The sequence below is a fragment of the Aquarana catesbeiana genome, linkage group LG02 (assembly GCF_042186555.1).
Source record: "Aquarana catesbeiana isolate 2022-GZ linkage group LG02, ASM4218655v1, whole genome shotgun sequence".
Taxonomy (NCBI): domain Eukaryota; kingdom Metazoa; phylum Chordata; class Amphibia; order Anura; family Ranidae; genus Aquarana; species Aquarana catesbeiana.
The window spans coordinates 181,730,810-181,748,402 of NC_133325.1; positions in this window are offsets into that span (position 1 = coordinate 181,730,810).

A 17,593-nucleotide genomic window follows, 5' to 3' on the forward strand; every position below is an offset into this window, starting at 1 on the left:
AGCCTTACTCACTAAAGCTGAATTATATGTATTGAGGGCAGTTGACATATAATTATTAATATTTTTTTCCCAATTATACTAAAAACATTATATGTAGTGTGGCGGGGATTTGACGCACAGAGGCTGACTGTTTAATCTTTTAGAGGTTGGTGTTTTTCCTACCTGTTTTAGATACATCTGGAACCTTTCTGGAACACGCCCTTTTTGTTTGGGGTGAATACCTCCCTTGCCTTGATCTCTGAGATCCCAAGGCTTTGGGATGCGGTGATAGGGTGAGAGATGCTTAGAGGACACAATGTGATACACGAATAAACATACAAGATAACTTGTTGATTATACTGTACAATGGTTTATTATGCATGGTAAATTCTACCTTAACCACTTTAGCCCCGGAAGAATTTTCCCCCCTCCTGACCAGAGCACTTTTTGCGATTCGGCACTGCGGCGCTTTAACTGAGAATTGCGCGGTCGTGCGACGTGGCTCCCAAACAAAATTGACGTCCTTTTTTTCCCACAAATTTGATCGCCTCTGCGGTTTTTATTTTTTGCGCTATAAACAAAAATAGAGCATCAATTTTGAAAAAAACACATTATTTTTTACTTTTTGGTAAAATAAATATCCCCCAAAAATATATAAAAAAACTATTTTTTTCCTCAGTTTAGGCCGATATGTATTCTTCTACATATTTTTGGTAAAAAAAATCGCAATAAGTGATTATTGATTAGTTTGCGCAAAAGTTATAGCGTTTAAAAAATAGGGGATAGTTTTATGGCTTTTTTATTCATAATTTTTTTTTTTTTTAAATGGCGGCGATCAGCGATTTTTATCGTGACATTATGGCGGACACATCGGACATTTTTGACACATTTTTGGGACCATTGTCATTTATACAGCAATCAGTGCTATAAAAATGCACTGATTCCTGTGTAAATGACACTGGCAGTGAAGGGGTTAACCACTAGGGGGCGGGGAGAGGTTAAATCAGTACTAGGGAGTGTTTTATAACTGTCAGGGGGATGGGCTGTGTGTGTGACGTCACTGATCTCTGCTCCGATGACAGGGAGCAGAGATCGAGTGACACTGTCACTAGGCAGAACGGGGAGATGCTGTTTACATCAGCATCTCCCGTTCTTCCTCCCCGTGAGGCGATCGCGTGGTATCCCCGCGGCGATCAAGTCCGCGGGACCCGCGACCCGACTCACAGAGCTTGCCGCGCGCGCACGCGCCCGCTGGCCGCCTTTTAAAGGGCAACGTACAGGTACGTGATTTTGCCTGTACGAGCCCTTCTGCCGCAGTATATCTGGGTGAGGCGGTCAGCAAGTGGTTAATACATGCTGTTATATTATATATGTACAGTGCCTTGCAAAGGTATTCACCCCCCTTGGCTTTTTACCTACTTTGTTACATTACAACATTACAGCCTTTAGTTCAATGTTTTTTTAATCTGAATTATATGTGATGGATCAGAACACAATAGTCTAAGTTGGTGAAGTAAAATTAGAAAAAATATATACATAAAACTATTTTTTAGAAATAAAAAACTGATAATTGGCATGTGCGTATGTATTCACCCCCTTTGTTATGAAGCCCATAAAATGCTCTGGTGCAACCAATTACCTTCAGAAGTCACATAATTAGTGAAATGATGTCCACCTGTGTGCAATCTAAGTGTCACATGATCTGTCATTACATATACACACCTTTTTGAAAGGCCCCAGAGGCTGCAACACCTAAGCAAGAGGCACCACTAACCAAACACTGCCATGAAGACCAAGGAACTCTCCAAACAAGTAAGGGACAATGTTGTTGAGAAGTACAAGTCAGGGTTAGGTTATAAAAAAAATCCAAATCTTTGATGATCCCTAGGAGCACCATCAAATCTATCATAACCAAATGGAAAGAACATGGCACAACAACAAGTGACGGCCACACATCAAAACTCACGGCCCGGGCAAGGAGGGCATTAATCAGAGAGGCAGCACAGAGGCCTAAAGTAACCCTGGAGGAGCTGCAGAGTTCCACAGCAGAGACTGGAGTATCTGTACATAGGAAGACAATAAGCTGTACACTCCATAGAGTTGGGCTTTATGGCAGAGTGGCCAGAAGAAAGCCATTACTTTTAGCAAAAAACAAAATGGCACATTTTGAGTTTGCAAAAAGGCATGTGGGAGACTCCCAAAATGTATGGAGGAAGGTGCTCTGGTCTGATGAGACTAAAATTGAACTTTTTTGAGTTGAGGGAAAGACGGATGGTGCTAAATACAAGGATATTCTTGAGCAAAACCTGTACCACGCTGTGTGTGATTTGAGGCTAGGACGGAGGTTCACCTTCCAGCAGGACAATGACCCCAAACACACTGCTAAAGCAACACTTGAGTGGTTTAAGGGGAAATATGTAAATGTGCTGGAATGGCCTAGTCAAAGCCCAGACCTCAATCCAATAGAAAATCTGTGGTCAGACTTAAAGATTGCTGTTCACATGCGCAAACCATCCAACCTGAAGGAGCTGGAGCAGTTTTGCAAGGAGGAATGGGCAAAAATCCCAGTGGTAAGATGTGGCAAGCTCATAGACACTTATCCAAAGCGACTTGGAGCTGTGATAGCCACAAAGGGTGGCTCTACAAAGTATTGACTTTAGGGGGGTGAATAGTTATGCACACTGACTTTTTCTGTTATTTTGTCCTATTTGTTGTTTACTTCACAATAAAAAAAAAATCTTCAAAATTGTGGGCATGTTCTGTAAATTAAATGATGCAAATCCTCAAACAATCCATGTTAATTCTAGGTTGTGAGGCAACAAAACACGAAAAATGCCAAGGGGGTGAATATTTTTGCAAGGCACTGTAACCTTATATGATTACTATAACCACAGATATACTTGCATTGTGTCGCTCACTTGTTTAGTAATTGAATTTTTTTTCTTTTCTAATAAAAACTATCTGATATAATAAATAAAAATAAATAGGACCTTGGTAGTATTGTCTCTAGCTTCTCGGGTGGGGATGAAGCCTACTTGATCTAAATGGACTCGGTTCGGAAGATGGTGTTGAATCCTATTTGCCAAGATTTTCGTGAAGAGTTTGAGGTCTAGATTGAGCAATGAGATCGGCCGATAGCTCCCACATGAGGTTGGGTCTTTGCCCTTAGGGATCACTGATATATGGGCCTGTAAAGTGTCTACAGCAAATGATGAAGTAGAGCCTATCGCGTTAAACAGTTTTACTATGGATGTGGCAAGAGAAGGTAGTAAGACCTTATAATATTGGATAGTAAGGCCGTCTGGGCCTGGCGCCTTCCCCGGTTTAGTGGCCCCTATGGCTCCCTGGAGTTCCTCTATGGTGATGGGATCTTCCAAGGCTTCTCTGTACGCACTTGATAGTTGGGGCATGCGAGAGGAAAACAGGTAAGAATTTATGTGTTCCTGTGGTGGGGACCTAGTCGTCAGGTTGTATAGGGATTTATAACATTTCTGGAACTCCGTGCTACATCGTGAGGCATTGTAACTTTGGGTCCGCGTGGCGGTATCAGATAAGGCACATATGTCGCCAATTTCTGTTCTCTCAGGGATCTAGCTAGCATCCTGCCCCATTTTTTTCCGGACTCATACGATATTTTCTGACAGATCTGCAGCACCGATTTGGCTTTAAATTGCAGGAGATCTGTCATTTGTGTACGACGCGTGAGGAGTTCTTTCTCTAGGGAAGGAGACGGTGCATGTTTATGATGGCTTCTAAGGCCTTCAAATTCTCCGACGATGTTAACTGTTTAGTACGTTGTCGCTTGAGCCTCAACCCATGCTTGATAAGGACACCGCGAATGACCGATTTGTGTGCTTCCCAAACAATACCGGGGTCACAGTCTGAGGTGTCGTTGGTTCTGAAGTAAAAGTCTAGTTCCCTTTCTTGTAAAAAGAAAAAAAAAGTCTAGTTCCCTAGTGACATCCGCAAGCATTTCATTGTCTGGCAGGAGGCTTTCATTTAGCCCCCAGCTCCTTGATCTGGATGTCATGGAGTCAGTGAGAGCATCAGTGACATCGGGGAATGGTCGGACCATGGTGGAGGTGCGCACTGCATGCAGTTGAGCATGAGGTATTAAAAAGTAGACAATGCACGAGTATACCTTGTGTGGTAGGGAATAGAAAGTGAAATCCCTTTCTGTGGGGTGTAAAAGGCGCCACACGTCAATTTGTTGGCTCTAATGCAAAAAATGGGCAATGCGTTTACAAGAGCCAGGGGAGACGGAGGACATACCTGAGGAGGTATCCTCAGATGGGATCACGTTCAGGTCTCCGCTCACAATCAATTGCCCCTCTGCAAAGTCCGTTGAGCGAGCTAGCGTCTTACTTATGAAGACATCTTGGTGGTCATTAGGGACGTAGAGATTTGCCTGGGTTACCTCGACACCGCCAATCATTCCTTTTAAAAACAAGAAGTGACCTCCAGGGTCCGTAATGGACTCTAGGCAGGACCATGGCACTCTGCTCGAAAAGAAGAATAGATACCCCTCGCGACTTTGCCGTTGGATTGGTGGAATGGTAAACCATCGGGAAGGAGTGATTCTTGCGTATGGGTAATTTGTCGTCCCTTAAATGGGTCTCCTGTACAAAAGCTATATCTGATTTAAGACGATGTAAGTCTTGCAGAAGCATCCATGATTTCTCTGGAACATTAAGTCCCTTAGCGTTGAGCAAAATCACATTGATAACCTCCATGGGTAGGGATGGGAGGGGGTAAAAAGAAGGGGGAAAGAGGGGGCAGAGTAGATAGCATAGAAAAAGCTAGGAAAGGAGAGTAGTAGTAGCTGAACAGAAAAAAATAATAGATCACTAAGAGAAAACTATTGCTATTACGCTTACCAGTCCGAGACTGGAGACCGAGCGCTGGCCTATGTGGGGGTTTGGATAGACACAACCAGGAATGGAGCCCCGGCCGCCCCTACCCACCCCGACCTTGAAAATTAATGAGAACAGTAGAGCCGATTATCTGATGCGTATAAGTCAACATGCACAAACATTATGCGACAGCATTATGGAGAGAAGCAAATGCGGAAAATAACACTTCTAGTAACACTTCTAATACTTTAACAGGGGTAGGATCATTCCCAGTATGTAACCCCATGCACACAGAGGCTCAAGGCATACCAGTCTTCCAAGAGTTTGCTTGCATGCAGGAGAGTCCCCCCTCCCCGAAAAAGGGAGAATGGAATCTCCATACACCCACAGGCCTGGATGACCAGCTCCCCCCAAGTACATCAGACACATAACAGCATCTTAGAGGAGTTTAGGAAGCTTAGGCCCATCACAAGTTTGAGGCATCAAAGGGAGTGGGGGAGGAAGGGAAGGTGTGGGGGGGGTATGGAGGAGGAATGGTAAGGGGGGGTGGGAAGGAGGAGTCAGGGAAGGATAGTGGTGGAAGGGGGGGTAGGGAAGGGGCCTGAGAAAGGTAGGGCCCTAGCGACCGGGAGCCGTATCTCATACCAGGAGGGGGTCTACATGTCAGTCACAGGTATGGTGAGGTGCAAACCTCAACGGTCAGTAGAGAAAACACGCCATGCAGGGACTCTGGGCAACATTGATGGCTGACACCAAACTGACCCCGCTAGCAGAACTGGACACGTTCTTATATAGAGGACAAAGTATATGCATATCCCGCAGAGTTACTGAGCGCCTTTGCGTCACTTCTGGTTAGGGCTGTGGATCGTGTATCGTCCTGGTTGCTTCACATTTTAAACTTGCTTGTCATATACAGTGTAAATGTGAGTATATTTCCACGTTTTTTTGGATGCAATAAAGTTTTTAAAACAGTATTATGCTATGGGCACTTTCTTCTTCCATATATGAGACATACAAAGGATTGTATCAGAAAGGATTGTATCAGAATTAAACACACAGAGGATCCACAGAGTGCTGCACAGTGGCATATACTGTGAATGCGCAATACCCCTGTGTGGGGTGAGGAAATTCGGTGAGTGCTATTCTAAAAGGGGCACTATAAAAGAGCACCAGCACTATAGGCGAAAGAGCACAGGAAAAGTCACTTTTTTGAAGAGCACCAGTCACTTTATTTGTGAATATATATACAATTTATTTTATTTAATATTTTTTTTGTAACAAACTTTTTAGTATATTGCCTGAAAGACTGCAACCACATATGTAGCACCATAGACGGAAGAGTACAGGAAAAGTTACTTTTTTGAAGAACACCAGTCACTTTATTTGGGAATATATATCAAATATATTTTATTTAATTTATGTATCAAACTTTTTAGTATATTGTTTGAAAGATAGCGACTACAATGTACTGCACTATTCTGATTGTTATATATCTAATGCAGGAGTTGTAACACAAATGTATTTGAAACATTTATCACTTTAAGGTTTTATTTAAAAGTTGCAGCAGCCAAGAAAAACAAACACTTCATCACTTCAAATATTTGTTAAATCATTTTTAACTTTGCATATCACTTATCCTTTATTTATGATGTCAGTTAAACTTCAGTCACCTTAGATCACTCCAATCCTTATAGTACATCCAAGTTTATTTTCAAATTACACTACAAGGCACAGACCTTATATGAACAGCGCCACACCTACATCTCTCCCAATCAAAGCAATAGAATTGTCAAAGGATCTGCGGGAAAAGGTAGTTGAACTGTATAAAACAGGAAAGGGATATAAAAAGATATCCAAGGAATTGAGACTGACAATCAGCAGTGTTCAAACTAATCAAAAAGTGGAAAATGAGGGGTTCTGTTGAAACCAAACCACGGTCAGGTAGACCAACTAAAGTTTCAGCCACAACTGCCAGGAAAATTGTTCAGGATGCAAAGAAAAACCCACAAATAACTTCAGGTGAAATACAGGACTCTCTGAAAACATGTGGTGTTGCCGTTTTTAGATGCACAATAAGGAGGCACTTGAATAAAGATGGGCTGCATGGTCGGGTCACCAGAAGAAAGCCATTACTACGCAAATGCCACAAAGTATCCCGCTTACAATACGCCAAACAGCACAGAGACAAGCCTCAAACCTTCTGGCACAAAGTCATTTGGAGTGATGAGACCAAAATTGAGCTTTTTGGCCACAACCATAAACGCTACATTTGGAGAAGAGTCAACAAGGCCTGTGATGAAAGGTACACCATTCCTACTGTGAAACACAGAGGTGGATCGCTGATGTTTTGGGGATGTGTGAGCTACAAAGGCACAGGAAATTTGGTCAAAATTGATGGCAAGATGAATGCTGTATGTTATCAAAATATACAGGAGGAACATTTGCATTCATCAGCCAGGAAGCTGCGCATGGGACGTACTTGGACATTCCAACATGACAATGATCCAAAGCACAAGGCTAAGTCGACCTGTCATTGGCTAGAGCAGAATAAAGTGAAGGTTCTGGAGCGGCCATCTCAGTCTCCTGATCTCAATATCATTGAGCCATTCTGGGGAAGATCTCAAACGTGCAGTTCATGCAAGACAGCCCAAGATATTACAGGAACTGGGGGCTTTTTGTCAAGAGGAATGGGCAGCTTTACCATCTCAGAAGATAAAGAGCCTCATCCACAAATACCACAAAAGACTTCAAGCTGTCATTTATGTTAAAGGGGGCAATACACGGTATTAAGAACTGGGGTATGTTAACTTTTGATCAGGGTATTTTGGGTAGTTTCTGTTGTGATTATGATTTAAAAAGAGTACAGTTTGATAATAAATAAATAAATAATACAGATTGATAATAAATGGCTTCAGCCAAACACTAACCATGAGTGAAAGAAACGTTTTTGTGTCATCATTCATATTCTCTGAAAAATGGCCAAGAAATCAAAATGTAAACTTATGAGCACAACTGTATGTGTTACAGATTTCAGTCCACCACCCAGTGAATTTATAAGGGAGCTGCAACACCTAGATCAAGAGAACTGTTAAACAATGATTGGTATCCACTTAGAAAGTGCTTGTGGGACTTGCCCTAATTGGAAATTTATGTATGTTTGGTTTATAATTTCTCCTTATAGCTTAACTCCAGGCAGATATAGAAAACATGAATAAAGTATGATTTTATTTAATTGCAAGCAGCGTAATTATGTGAATTTGACTTTTGCAGATCCTGTACAGCAGAGCTCATACTAAGGAAAGGAGAAGCAGCACAAGTAGTCAATCAGTTGTGCTGCAGTGCTCATGTGCTAACAAAAAACATGTTGATAGGAGAAGATTGCAGAGTAACTGGACAAGCCCATCAGTCTCCTGCTTCTCTATCCACTGTGTCATGTACCTGACTGTGGAACCCAAGATGATAAGGGTGGCCTCTTGTGCAATTCCCATACAGGCACCCCTGGTAGTCGACACAGGGATTGCTAGGGTAGTGGAAGCGCACAGGTGCCAAGAAGCTGGAGTAGTAAGCTGAAGCTTGGAGACACAGGAGTACTTCCAGTGGCAGTATCGAGTCTGGTTCTAAGGTAGGTTCAGCAGCAGTCAGGCAAACAGGTGCAGTGCCAGGATCGGGCCCAGGAACAGGTAGGAGACTGTAATGTGCTAGCAGTGAGGCATCAAGTCAGGAGGCAGAATCGTGGTCAGTAGTCCAAGCAGACATAACAGGCAGGGGCGATCCAAGAGAGATGTTAGGCATAGTCAGGTCAAGAACAGGGTAAGCAGACTTTTAGAAACTAGGAATACAGAGACCAGAGCTAAAGACAATCTAGCACTGAGGCAGGCCAGGCAGACCCTGGGTTTAAAATAGGCCGCCGGGGGACAAGATCTGTGGGCACGTGCATGCATGCACCAATGGTCATGCACATTCTTGTCCTAGCACATCTGTGCTCACTACCCTGCACATGCACATGAAAATGAACACTTGCTGCACGGGAATGAGCACTTGCTATATGATTTCCCTGGCATTGCCCCCTCCTTAAAGTGGTTGTAAACTCTTTTATACCACTTGTACCTACAGGTAAGCCTATAATAAGGCTTACCTGTAGGTACTGTAAATATCTTCTTAACTTGCACAGTTTAGGAGATATTCACTATATGCGCTGCTGCCGACACCATCAGCGCATGCGCACTGAAGAAACGGACTGCTTGTGCAGTTATGTCATTGCGGCTCCGGCCAATCATAGCACCATATTTCACGAACGTGGAAGTAATTCCAGTGAAAGAGGTCAGCCTTGTCCAATTGAGCCATCTTTTCAGGGTGAGCACAGTGAAAGGTCTGTAATAGTCTCTGGGCATGAAGATTTGCTTAACCCCAAGAATTCTCCTCTGGGCCAAATCCTTTGCATTTAATCAGCTATTGAATTGACCACATCGCTTCCTGCAATCCAGGATGCCTTCAACTTCAAATTCCTCCTCCCAATCAGCTATTACAGCTTCTGGAGGTCCCACTTCTTGATCAGGGAAAAGGTTCAATACTTCAGGCTTAATTAATGAAACATGAAATACAGGGTGAATTCTGAATGAATTCGGAAGGTCCAGTTCATAGGCTGCTGAAATAAATGTTCCTTTTAACTGGAGGTCCCAGTTTTTAGAGGGACTTGCCAACTTCAGGTTCGCTGTTGAGAGCCATGCACAATCACCAGGTCTAAAATTCAGTTCTCCCCTCCTTTTTTTTTTTTAATCAAAAAAACTTCTTGTTGTATTTCTGTGCTTTAGAAATAGGTTCTCTTAGTACCCCGATTGTTAGTGTTAAGGAAGTTCAGCTTGTCCTGTATTGCCGGCAATGGGGAATCTGGCACCAATGTGGGCAAAAATGAGGGGTGAAAATTGTAATTGGCAAAGAAGGGTGACTGACCCATGGTGGAATGGGTAGAGTTGTATGCAAATTCCACCAATGACAACAGTGAAAATCAACCATCTTGAGTGAAGAAAGACAGTGTAAGTATTGTTCCAGAGTCTGATTAGTTATTTCGGTCTGCTCGTTAGTTTGTGGTTAGTAAGGTGAGGAAAAGTTTAACTTGATATTCAGTGCTTCACATAATGCTTTCCAGAATCTTTCTGAACTAGTTTCGGAATCAAAGGAAGAGGATAAAGACTTTTTATCCTCAGTACAGACAGCGACGTGGTCAGCAATCAAAGGATCAGTCTAGACAGGAGGCCAAAACAAGGTCGATTAACGGGACAAGGTCAGTTCCGGTGGCAGCCAGAGATATGGTCAGTATGTAGGCAAAGGATCACTCCAGATAACAGGCAAAAATGTGGTTGAGAAATCAGGCCAGGGTCAGTTTAGATGGTAGGCAGAAATATGGTCAGTATGTAGGCAAAAATTCAATCCAGGTGGCAGAGAGAAACAAGGCCAATTCATAGGTCAGGGTCAGTTCAGGTGGTAGGCAGAGACGTGGTCAGTTTGCAGGCAAAGAATCAAGGTTACCAAGCACTAATGTGTTCCTTTAGATACCGGACAACCTCTAGGAAATTCTCCCAAACCTCCTGCCTCTGCTCATTAGTAGGGATGAGCTCGATGTTTGGGTCGATCATAAGTTCGACTCGAACATCGGGTGTTTGCCCGTTTGCTGAACATTATGGGGAGTTCGCGGAAAATTCAAGCGCCGCGGAACGCCCCATAATGCACTGCAAGATGCATTGCTGTATGATGATTGGCCACCTGACCTGCATGCTTTGGCCAATCACAGCGTGCTCTGCTAAAAGGGCCATAATTGGCCAAAGGCAGGGTGCCTTTGGCCAATCATGGCTCAGGGGGACTAAGTCCACGCCCCATACTATATAAGGCTGCTTACACGGCGGCCGTGTGTAGTGTTGTTGGCATGGACAGAGAAACAGCTTGATTTAGATTAAGCAGACAGGTTATTCAGTTAGTGGCAGTGTATTTGAGATTATATATATATATATATATATATATATATATATATATATATATATATATATATATATATATATATATATACATATACATACACAGTGGCTTGCGAAAGTATTCGGCCCCCTTGAACTTTTCAACCTTTTGCCACATTTCAGGCTTCAAACATAAAGATATAAAATTTTAATTTTTTGTGAAGAATCACCAAGTGGGACACAATTGTGAAGTGGAACGAAATCTATTGGATATTTTAAACTTTTTTAGCAATTAAAAAACTGAAAAGTGGTGCGTGCAAAATTATTCGGCCCCTTTACTTTCAGTGCAGCAAACTCACTCCAGAAGTTCAGCGAGGATCTCTGAATGATCCAATGTTGACCTAAATGACTGATGGTGATAAATAGAATCCACCTGTGTGTAATCAAGTCTCTGTATAAATGCACCTGCTCTGTGATAGTCTCAGGGTTCTGTTGAAAGCGCAGAGAGCATCATGAAGACCAAGGAACACACCAGGCAGGTCCGTAATACTGTTGTGGAGAAGTTTAAAGCCGGATTTGGATACAAAAAGATTTCCCAAGCTTTAAACATCTCAAGGAGCACTGTGCAAGCGATCATTTTGAAATGGAAGGAGTATCAGACCACTGCAAATCTACCAAGACCTGGCTGTCCCTCTAAACTTTCAGCTCAGACAAGGAGAAGCCTGATCAGAGATGCAGCCAAGAGGCCCATGATCACTCTGGATGAACTGCAGAGAACTACAGCTGAGGTGGGAGAGTCTGTCCATAGGACAACAATCAGTCGTACACTGCGCAAATCTGGCCTTTATGGAAGAGTGGCAAGAAGAAAGCCATTTCTCAAAGATATCCATAAAAAGTCTCGTCTAAAGTTTGCCACAAGCCACCTGGGAGACACACCAAACATGTGGAAGAAGGTGCTCTGGTCCGATGAAACCAAAATCGAACTTTTTGGCCACAATGCAAAACGATATGTTTGGCGTAAAAGCAACACAGCTCATCACACTCAGCACACCATCCCCACTGTCAAACATGGTGGTGGCAGCATCATGGTTTGGGCCTGCTTTTCTTCAGCAGGGACAGGGAAGATGGTTAAAATTGAGGGGAAGATGGATGCAGCCAAATACAGGACCATTCTGGATGAAAACCTGTTGGAGTCTGCAAAAGACCTGAAACTGGGACGGAGATTTATCTTCCAACAAGACAATGATCCCAAACATACAGCAAAATCTACAAAGGAATGGTTCACAAATAAACGTATCCGGGTGTTAGAATGGCCAAGTCAAAGTCCAGACCTGAATCCAATCGAGAATCTGTGGAAAGAGCTGAAAACTGCTGTTCACAAACGCTCTCCATTCAACCTCACTGAGCTCGAGCTGTTTTGCAAGGAAGAATGGGCAAGAATTTCAGTCTCTCGATGTGCAAAACTGATAGAGACATACCCCAAGCGACTTGCAGCTGTAATCGCAGCAAAAGGTGGCTCTACAAAGTATTAAACGCAAGGGGGCCGAATAATTTTGTACGCCCCACTTTTCATTTTATTAGTTAAAAAAGTTTCAAAAATCCAAAAGATTTCGTTCCACTTCACAATTGTGTCCCACTTGTTGGTGATTCTTCACAAAAAATAAAAATGTTATATCTTTATGTTTGAAGCCTGAAATGTGGCAAAAGGTTGAAAAGTTCAAGGGGGCCGAATACTTTCGCAAGCCACTGTACACACACACACACACACACACACTCTGCATCCAGTGTAGCCTATATCTACAGTGCATCCTGTGGTGTTTCTAATACACGTCAGGCGGTGTACACAGTATCTAATACAGTGTGTACAGTTTCTACTACACTTCTGGTGGTGTACACAATACAATGCAGCCGTAGAAAGTTTCTAATACAGTGCAGGCGGTGTACACAGTATCTAATACAGCGTAGTGTGGTGTTACAAAACAAAAATACATCATATCCGGAAGGCCACCAAAGAGAGGCAGACACTCACAGGCCACTAAAAGAGAGCAAGCAGCCTCTGTGTCTACAGTCAACAGTGGTGGTCATGGACATGGTGCATCCTCTGCAGGTGGCCGTGGGGCACGCTTGTTCTTTTTTTCTGCTGCTGGCCATGTTATTGAGCCACAACATGCAGAAGAGTTGGTGGAGTGGATAACAAAACCGTCGTCATCCTCCTCATCCTCTGTCACCCAGGCTCAGAGTAGTTTGCCTTCCAATGCAGCTGCCAAAGAGGCCTATTCCACCGGCTCCTTGTCCACAGTCACTCCTTCCGTAGCCCCATCATGCACAGAGGAGTCCCCAGAATTATTCGACCACAGTGTCCGGTACATGCTGCTGGAGGATGCGCAGCGATTTGAAGGCTCCAGTGTTAGTTCCCAGGTTGAGGAAGGGAGTAACGTGAGCCTAGAGAGAGGGGGTGCCACAGAAGGACAAGAAACTGGCAGTTATTTTCCCCCAGCTGCAGCATACTGCCGAGTTTGCTCCGGTGACGAGGAGAGAGGGGATGATGAGGTCACTGACTGTACTTGGGTGCCTGAGAGAAGATAGGAGGAAGAGGAGGCAGCCACCCTATTGCATCACATCGCAGAGCTCTGCAGGTGCAGGACGCTGCTGACTCCCCACTGACTTTTAAAAGTGTCTTGGTGTGGGCCTTTTTCGACAGGTGTACAGCAGATTGCACCGTTGCTGTTTGCAACCTATGTCTGAAGCGGATCAAGCATGGCCAGAACAGCAGACGCTTGGGCACCACATGGTTGACCAGACATATGACGACCTGCCATGCAGTCCGTTGGCAACAGCACTTGAAAGACCCACATCAAAGAAAAAGGCGGACTTCTCCTTGCTCCTCATCTGGGATCTCCAACCCTACTATACCTCCAGTCCTCTCAAAAACCTGCACTGAGAGGAATGAATGTATAGCAATAGGTGTCACAAGTACTTGCAGCCAATCTGCTAGCAGTACACCACCATTTGATTTTAGCAGGCAAATTTCCCTATCCCAGTTGCTGAACTGTAAAAAGAAATTCGGTCCCAGCCATCCACATACTCAGCGTCTAAATGCTAGCTTGGCCAAATTGCTAGCACTGCAACTGCTGCCTTTTCAGCTGGTAGACTCTGCCCCCTTTCGCGAATTTGTAAAATGTGCTGTACCTCAGTGGCAGGTTCCAAAACGCCATTTCTTTTCACGGAAGGCCATTCCGGCTCTCTACCGGCATGTGGAAGGCAATGTTTTGGCCTCGTTAGCCAGGGCGGTCAGCAGTAAGGTTCATATTACCGCTGACTCATGGTACAGCAGGCATTGGCAGGGACGTTATCTTTCCTTCACGGCGCACTGGATAACTCTGCTGGCAGCTAGGAAGGATGCAGGACAGGGTTCAGTGTTGTTGGAGCTTGTTCCGCCACCACGCCTCCAAAATGCTAGTGGTGATTCTGTCAAAGCTGTCTCCTCCACCCCCTCCTCTTCTTCCTCTATGGCCTCTTATGCAGTTTTGTCCTCTGAACCAGCGGTGCTCCGTAAGCATTCAAGGATCTACGCAACCAGTCAGGCTAAAATGCCATCCGGTGCTTGAGTTGGTCTGCCTAAGGGACAGGAGCCACACTGGGGCAGAGATTCTGTCAGCTCTGCAGGGGCATGCTCAGAGGTGGTTGACGCCACGCCAGCTTCAGCCAGGAATGGTTGTATGCGACAATGGCACCAACTTTCTCTCGGCCCTCTGACAGGGACACTTGACCCATGTTTGGCACAAGTCCTGAATTTGGTGGTGCAGCGGTTCTTGAGCAGGTACCCAGACTTACAGGATCTCCTGAGGCAGGCAAGAAAAGCCTGTGGTCATTTCCACCGGTCATATAATGCCAGTGCTCAGTTGGCTGACATTCAAAGGGAATGCAACCTGTCCACCAATGCCTCATTTGTGACATGCCCACCAGGTGGAACTCAACGTTGGTAATGCTGCAGCGGCTGCACACACAGCAGAGGGCCATCAATGACAATTATGATAATGCAGATTTCCCAGTGTGCCACATCCCATGAAGGGCAAAGAAAAAGGGAAAACCCCTGAGGGTGGGACTTTAAGGGCACTACCAAAAATCAATTGAAGCAAAAAATTATTTTATTGAGAATATAAACAAAGTAGACCTGAAGGGCCTGGTATGGATTTTGGGGGTGACATCCACAACATTTTTTTGGGGGTATTTTTGTTATTTTTATTTATATTGCCGGGATCCAATAAATTACAGCCACGAGCAGTTCTGAATGACATTTTTTTCCTTTAGAAATGTTATTTTGTTTTGGCACTGTTATAAACAAAAGAAAGATGCACTACTTTACAGGCATACTAAGGACACCCCCAGGCACAATATTTAAAGGAATAATTCATTTTTATTGTTTCACTTTAAGCATTATTAAAATCACTGCTCCCAGAAAAAACGGCCGTTTTCAAAACTTTTTTTTGCATTGATACATGTCCATGGGGCAGGACCCGGGTTCCCAAACACTTTTTATGGCAATAACTTGCATATAGCCTTTAAAATTAACACTTTTGATTTTTCACTTTCGTGTCCCATAGACTTTAATGGTGTTCAAACGAATTTTTTGCATGTTCTGCTGTGAACCGAACCGGGGGGTGTTCGGCTCATCCCTACTCATTAGTCTCTGACCTAGATCGTTTCAGTTGGCCAGTTATGCCTGTAATCGAGTCAGCCTGGAAGACCTGTACTGACTTCAGCCCCCCCCCCCCCCCCCCCTTGTGCACTACCCCCCCTTTTTTCCATTTCTCTCTTTTTCATTATGTAGCCCCATAACTGCAGGGTAATCGAGTCAGCCTGGAAGACCTGTACCGACATCAGCCCCCCCCCCCCCCCCTTTGTGCACTACCCCCCCTATTTTCCATTTCTCTCTTTTTCATTATGTAGCCCCACAACTGCAGGAGCTGCTAGTATCCTCCATTGTTTCAGCTCTTCAGCCAGGAACACAGTATTTTCCACAGCCAGGCACACACTTATGTTTGTTTCTTCAATAATAAGTCTAGGGATTTTTGTTTGTTTTTGATGTTTTATTGAGAACTTGGATAGGGAAGGGAATGTGGTGAGGTACTCCAGTTTCAACTAATTGCACTAATGACAACTTCCTTACTGAACTGTGAAATTCCTACATGATGCACAGTGCACCTTTGAGCAAGTCCTCTGTGAGAATAATGGACTGTTGCTCTTCAGGACACTAGCCAGTATCTCCTTTCTGCTGAACCCAGTAGCTGGCTTGTCTAGTACAGGGGTAGCCTAAAGAACCAAACACCAAGATCTCTACAGTCTGTACTCACAAGGCCTCTTGATCAAATGCTTGCCTCCTTCCAATCTTCCAGCAGCACCTCCAATGATCCCAGACAGATCTTCACAGGGTCAGCTCCCCCTCAGTCAGCTCTTCAGAACACTTGGGCCAGCACTGCAAATTCTAGGCCTCCCACCTGAGGCCACATGGCAGCAGGTACTGAGGAGGGCAGAGTGCCCCCATCCTCAGCTGGACTCTACCGTCTGGGCAAAGACCCCTTCCTGTGTTCCACCGGATATAAATACCCTTCCCAGCATGCATAGGAGCCCCTATGACTGTAATTGGCTGAGATGGCATTCATATCCATGCTACTAGTCTGCATTAGTCACCCCTATTCATCCACCACCTTCCAAGGATGCCGGATACAAAGGAGCCAACACAGTTACAGCAGTACTGTGAAACACATAGGACTCCCTAGTTCAATAATGCAGCTTTACTATTCAGCAGGAAAGATGCTATATTTTACCTCACAATCTCGTTAGGCAGGAGACCACACTATGCTAACTATACATACTCACCAGCCACTTTATTAGTTAGACCTGTTCTATTGCTTGGTAACACAAATTGCTAATCAGCCAATCACATGACAGCAACTCAATGCATTTAGGCATCTAGACATGGTGAAGACGACTTGCTAAAGTTCAAACTGAGCATCGGAATGGGGAAGAAAGGGGATTTATAGGGGTTGTAAACCCCAACGTAAATAAAAAGAAAAAAAACCTGTAAGACATCGCATACTAGCTCATTATGAAATACTTACCTTAGAACGAAAACCTGCAGTGGCGCCCACACACCGCTGACACCTTTCCTGGTGTTTCTCTCGGGTTTGCGGGCTCCGGTGCTGTGATTGGTCGGAGCCACGATGACATCACTCCCGTGCATTCGTGCGAGAGCCACCGGTCACGCCATGGGCTCTGAAGAAACGGCACGGGTGGCCGTTTCTTTCAAGCGCATTCACTGATGACATAATAGCCAATGTATACAGTAAATATCTCCTAAACAGTTCAAGTTTAGGAGATATTTACAGTACATAAAAGGTAAGCCTTATTATAGGCTTACCTATAGATAAAAACAAAATAGGGGAGTTTACTTTCTCTTTAAGTGACTTTGAATGTGGCATGGTTGTTGGTGCCAGATGGGCTGGTCTGAGTATTTCAAAAACTGCTGATCTACTGGGATTTTCACACACAACCATCTCTAGGGTTAACAGAGAATGGCCCAAAAAAAAGAGAAAATATCCAGTGAGCGGCAGTTGTGTGGACGAAAATGCCTTGTTGCGGTCAGAGGAGAATGGGCAGACTGGTTCAAAGTGATAGAAAGGCAACAGTAACTCAAATAACCACTCGTTAAAACCAAGGTATGCAGAACACCATCTCTGAACACACAACACCATCTGCTGACCATCCCTTTAGGACTACAGTGTACCCATCTTCTGATGGCCACTTCCAGCA